This window comes from Suncus etruscus, chromosome 6 (genome assembly GCF_024139225.1).
Source record: "Suncus etruscus isolate mSunEtr1 chromosome 6, mSunEtr1.pri.cur, whole genome shotgun sequence".
Lineage (NCBI taxonomy): Eukaryota > Metazoa > Chordata > Mammalia > Eulipotyphla > Soricidae > Suncus > Suncus etruscus.
Genome location: NC_064853.1, coordinates 42,307,358 through 42,312,143, shown reverse-complemented (window position 1 = coordinate 42,312,143; position 4,786 = coordinate 42,307,358). Strand labels below are relative to the sequence as shown.

Genomic DNA, 4,786 nt, shown 5'->3' with positions numbered 1-4,786 from the left:
TTGCTAGGATCTAGATATAGCCACCAGGCCTACCTAATTTATGGAATAGCCTATTTGCCAAAGGACTTCTGGGAGAGAATGGATTTGAAAAGACAAAAATACCTTATTTGAGCAAAGAAGTTTCAGGGACAAGAGAAAGATGATTAAACAGAGTAAATCTGTCTCTTGGATTTAATTCAGACTTAGCTCAAATGAAATTATTTCTAAGTCTAAGGAAAAGAAGTAAAGAAAAAGAGAAGTTCCAAGAAAAAGCAGAAATCAAAAACTGAAATAGCATGGGGCTGGAGTGACAACACAGTGGTAGGGTGTTTGCCTTGTACACAATCAACCCAGGATGGATACAGGTTTGATTCCCAGCATCCCATATGGTTCCCCCAAGCCTGCCAGGAGCAATTTCAGAGCATAGAGCCATGAGTAACCTGAGCACCACCAAGTGTGACCCCCCCCCAAATTTTTTAATTAAAAATATAAAAACTGAAATAGCAGTTTTTACTAAATATCTGACATATATTGACATTAACTGAAATCCCTTTCACATAATGTCATAAAAAACTGGAAAGAGGGGCAGGAGCGAAAGTACAGAGGTGGGGCATTCGCCTTACACCTGGCTGATCTAGGTTAAATCCTCGGGATTCCATATGGTTTCAGGAGCATGCCAGGAGTGATTTCTGAGGGCAAAGCCAGATGCAACCCCTGAGCTGAGTGTTCTTGCCCCCACCCCCAAAAACTGGAAAGATATTTGTTGTGTCTTTTCATTATGATAATAAGAAATCCACATTGCTGGAAGGTAATGATCCAGGGAAGTACTGATTACAAACAATTTAGGGGGATAAAAGAGTAATCAACTTACCCAAATTCTACCAGATTTTAAATGATAGTTAGAATTTTGGTCCAGATAGTCTCTAGAATCATTTCCTCTAGTTCTCATTTTATGTTCCTCCATGCTATCCTAATTGTGTTTACTTCTAGTGATAATAACTTTACTTGCAGTGTTCTCAAGGGAAGATGAATAATTTCCCACTTGCCTTAAAATTTGAATTGGTATCTTTATCTCTTCTGCTCTTCTAGGGTACTCTTCTGTAAAAATGTATGTTCCTGGGGGTTGGAGTGCTACCATAGCAGCTAGGGTATTGGTCTTGGATATGATCAATCCAGGTTTGATCCTTGGCATCCCACTTGGTCCCCCAAGCCTGCCAGGAGCAACTTTTGAGGGTAAAGCCAGGATTAACCTCTGAGCAACACAGGGTGTAGCCCCAAAACAAACCAAAAAACTATATTTCTTTAACTACTATACCTTCAGACTTTTTCCTTTTTGGTTTTTGGACCTTGGTTTTTGAGCACCCAGAGATGCTTAGTGCTTCCCCCCCCCCATTTTTTTCCTGCATAAAAGACACAAAGTGGGGCTGGAGCAATGGCACAGGATATAGGGCGTCTGCCTTGCGCATGCTAGCCTAGGACTGACCTTGGTTTGATCCCCTAGCGTCCCATGTGGTCCCACAAGCCAAGGGAGATTTCTGAGCACATAGCCAGGAGTGACCCCTGAGGAGCATCACCTGGTGTGGCCCAAAAACAAAAAAAAAGACACAAAGTCAGTCATAATGGTATTTATTCAGTACTTTTTTTTTTTTTTTTGATTTTGGGTCATACCCAGCAGCGCTCAGGGGTTACTCCTGGCTCTACACTCAGAAATTGCTCCTGGCAAACTCACGGGACCATATGGGATGCCAGGATTCGAACCACCATCCTTCTGCATGCAAGGCAAATGCCCTTCCTCCATGCTATCTCTCCAGCCCCTTTTTCAGCACTTCTGATGTGATAATAGTATAATGTCAACCATGAGAAATAAAAATAGCCCACTTGGAGACAGAGAATCACACACATGCATGGACAAGCATTTTTCATGGGGAGGGTCAGAACATGTACAACATGGAGCTGAAAGTCCAATCCAAAGCTACCAACCCCCAATCCTATGATTTCAACTAGTGACAGTACATTACCTGTGTTCCTCAAATACACCATCTTTTAAACCCTAGACTCATAAACTAGAAACACTGAATGGCCAACCAGGTGCTAGTAACATTCTGATTTGTAATTCGCCAGGCAACCTGACAGAACTGTCTGAAGGAGACTGGCAGTATCACGATGGAGTCATACTGCTAATTATCCTTCAACTATTATATAGCACATGAGAAATAACACGGCTCACATGAACAGAAGAAAGCAGGTCATTGAAATGTGCACTTACTCCTGGCTCTTTACTCAAGAGATCATACACAGTTCTGAGGCTTTACACTCAGTAACCACTACTGGCAGGCTAAGAGGGTAGGGTGGGATGGGATCAGGGGGAGGGCATATGAAATGCCTAGGATAGAACCCGGGTTGGCCGTGAACAAGACTAGTGCCCTACCCACTGTGCTATCACTCAGTCCCCTGAGGTAGCCTAATTGTTTTCGTGTTATTCTTCCTTCTAATATCTTAAAGTTTATTTAGATTATCATTTTAAATTAGTTTTTTTTCTTCAGTTTTTTGGGTCACACCTGGCAGTTTTTTGGGTCACACCTGGCTCTATGCTCAGAAATCACTCTTGGCATTCAGCAGACCCAAGTTCTAATTACCAGTCCATGCCAAACACCATGCCAGTGTTAATACAGAGCCGAGAGTAAGCCATGAGCACTGATAGATGTGACCCCCCAAACCAAAACCAAACCAACAACAAATAAACAAAAAAACTAAAGGGTAGAACCTGATTGGTATAATTCAGTAACAAGTAATTGGTTGACAAATGTCACAAAACCTCAAATAAATTGATTAGCTGGTCCAATACTTAAGGGAATAAAATACCCTCTTTTGTCTTGGTTGTGGATGAAGTATATTTTATGGTTAGAAACTTACTTCTTTGAAGGGATTCAAACTCAAAATAAAGCCAAAGAGAACCAGAGTTGAGTAGGGATTCAGCTTAAGTGGTATAGTACATGCTTTGTTTATGTAAGGTGCTGTTTGGTCTACAGCACTGCATGTCTTTATGAAAATTGCCATGTGTGGCCTCATAGTTAAAGAAAGAATGACACCAGAGGTATTTATAGGAGACAGAGAGATTATACAGTGAATGGCACTTACCATGACACTCCAACCCTGGTCTGGGTTTGACTGTAGCACCACATACAATCTTGAACACTGAGTACAGTGACAAGAGTAAGCCTTGATAACAATTGGATATGGTTCACAAAACAAAACAAAAATAAAATTCTAAAATACTGTGTGGTGTTGTATCCATGGTGCTTTATGGTAGCCAGAGTACTATCAGTAACCCCCAACCATCAAAATAGGAGTAGCAGCCCTTGATCACCACCACTTTTTTTTTTGTTTGTTTTTGGGCCACACCTGGCATTGCTCAGGGGTTACTCCTGGCTATCTGCTCAGAAATAGCTCCTGGCAGGCACAGGGGACCATATGGGACACCGGGATTCGAACCAACCACCTTTGGTCCTGGATCGGCTGCTTGCAAGGCAAATGCCGCTGTGCTATCTCTCCAGGCCCTCCACCACTTATGACTCAAAATCAAAACCAAACTTAAAATACAGAGCAGGAAGAGTACAACAAACTTATATGAGAAATAAAAAGAAATGTATATGAAGGTAAAATGTCTGTGTTTCTCTTTAAATGGTAAAGTACTGGTTCTAAGTGGACTATTAAAAGTACTTATGTGGGCTGGAGAGATAGCATGGAGGTAGGGCATTTGCCTTGCATGCAGAAGGATGGTGGTTTGAATCCCGGCCATGCCTTGCCGTGCTCAGGACTTACTCCTGGCTCTGCAGTAAGCGATCAATCATGGCATGGTGTGGGGAGGGAGGGAGGGAGAAGGGGATATTGGTGATGGGAATATGCACTGGTGAAGGGGGGTATTCTTCTTATGACTGAAACCCAACTACAATCATGTTTGTAATCATGGTGTTTAAATAAAGATATTATTTACAAAAAACAAAGAACAATCATGGCGTGGTTCTGGGAACTCAATGGGATGTCAGAGTGAGCAGCACTGATTGCATACAAGGCTGTATTCTCACTCCAGACCTCTACTTTGATAATTTTGTTAGAAGCTCCCCAAAATGGAATAAGCCTGAATCCCTTCTATTTTCTTTCTTTCTTTTTTTTGCTTGGTTTTTGTGTCACACCCGGCAACGCTCAGGGGTTATTTCTGGATCTGCACTCAGAAGTCGCTCCTGGAAGGCACAGGGGACATATGGGATGACAGGAATTGAACCACCATCCATTCCTGCTTGGCCACGTGCAAGGCAAACACCCTACTCCTGTGCTATCTCTTTGGCTCTATGAATTCCTTCTATTTGGGGAGTTGGGGTGGTCACACAAGGCAGAGCTCAGGGGTTACTCATGGCTCTAGGCTCAGAAATCACTCCTGGCTCTGGGGACTATATGGGATGCCGGGATTCAAACCACTGTCCTTCTGCATGCAAAGCAAAGGCCCTACCTCCATGCTATCTCTCCAGCCTTTTTTTTTTTTTTTTTTTTTGACCAAAGTGGATTACAAATCTTTCACAGTAATTTTCTAGGTACATAGTATCATTGAATCAGGGGCATTCCTACTACCAATGTTGTCCTCCCTCCAACCCTGTTTCCAGCATGCATCCCATATCCCCCTCCTGTACCCCCCGGGTTGCTAGGGGACCACTAAGGTCCCCTCTGTGTCTAGCATGTTGTAGATTGGGTGTCAATTCTGTTGTCGTTGGCTTTGGATTTGGTGTTTAATTCTGATCATTATTTTATTTGT

General features: G+C 42.5%; 1 non-coding gene across 1 annotated transcript; it reads right to left on the bottom strand.

The window, feature by feature from the left end:
* Positions 1–2,112: 2,112 nt before the first annotated feature.
* On the bottom strand, positions 2,113–2,241 carry LOC126012489 (small nucleolar RNA SNORA19). The gene has a single exon (XR_007496952.1). It is a non-coding gene; the product is annotated as a small nucleolar RNA SNORA19 (small nucleolar RNA).
* Between the last annotated feature and the right edge of the window lie 2,545 nt (positions 2,242–4,786).